The sequence below is a fragment of the Aplysia californica genome, unplaced genomic scaffold (genome assembly GCF_000002075.1).
Source record: "Aplysia californica isolate F4 #8 unplaced genomic scaffold, AplCal3.0 scaffold00196, whole genome shotgun sequence".
Classification (NCBI taxonomy): domain Eukaryota; kingdom Metazoa; phylum Mollusca; class Gastropoda; order Aplysiida; family Aplysiidae; genus Aplysia; species Aplysia californica.
Window position 1 is genome coordinate 1,185,858 of NW_004797466.1, and position 1,194 is coordinate 1,187,051.

The window sequence follows — 1,194 nt, forward strand, 5'->3', positions numbered from 1 at the left end:
ACTAACTTTTAATGATGTAGGCACAAGTACTGAATACAAAGCACACCCGGGCCAGCTTTGGTGCAGGTAAAATTTGAACAAAGCTGAACCATAGAAGAAGTTCAAAGTCTTTTTAAGAAGAACAAAGATTGCTGTGGGGGGGCCAAAGTCTGCCTACACAAATCAAGTTGGCATAAAAGCTGAAAGTTGTTATTTTTTTCTGTTGTCCTTTAGAATACAAAAATGCTTGGAATAATGACTTTTCTCTAGATTTTCTTAATAAAATTCCCATTTCACTTGTATTTAAACATGAAACATATTTTAACCCCTTCCACTTTGGCACTACAAAATGAAAAGCAATGTGAATGTCATGAAAAGTGCAGATCTATTTGTTGCCGTTTTCGTGGCAGTCTATTACACGTAACACACTCCATCTGTACGGAGTTAGACCCCTTACAATGACTCCCTCGTAGCTTGGCTTAATTATTGTCTACCTTGCCTAAAATCCAATTTACACACGCAGTGGGTCAATCCTAAGGTCCAGTCAAACAAGTGGTTCAAATTGTCTGGGAAAACACATTTCCATCAAAGGCATCACCGAAATTTAGACAAATAAGTCAGAAATAAGAACAGTCCAAAGGTGTTAAGTCCATTTGTGAGGTTAGACACCTTCTGTTTTCAGCGATGTTTGTTTTTTCGCCATAAATATTTTAATTTTCATCGCAAAGCAACACAAGGTCGATATTTTAGAAGAAAAAACAATTCCGCATGCACTGGTATCAAATATGTTACACAACTCACATTTTAAAAAATCTTGTTTTTTGCATTTTTCTCGAAATCATTCCAATGGCAGTTGACAAAGTATACTTTGGGCTGTGTTCCACCTCTCTAAACTAAACTAACAGCACTGACGTACACACAAATTACATACACATTGGCAAAGTATCTCAGTACATTTTGGGTTGTGTTCCACCTCTCTAAACTGAACTAACAGTACTGACGTACACACAACACACCCACTGGCAAAGTATCTCTGTTCATTTTGGGCTGTGTTCCACCTCTCTAAACTGAACTAACAGTATCGATATACACACAACACACCCACTGGCAAAGTATCTCTGACAAAGAGCCAATGGTAAGTAAGTTTACTCACCGACTGTTAGAAAGTTGGACAATCCTGTAATGGTAGCTTTATTACGGTATTTACTTTCCCCA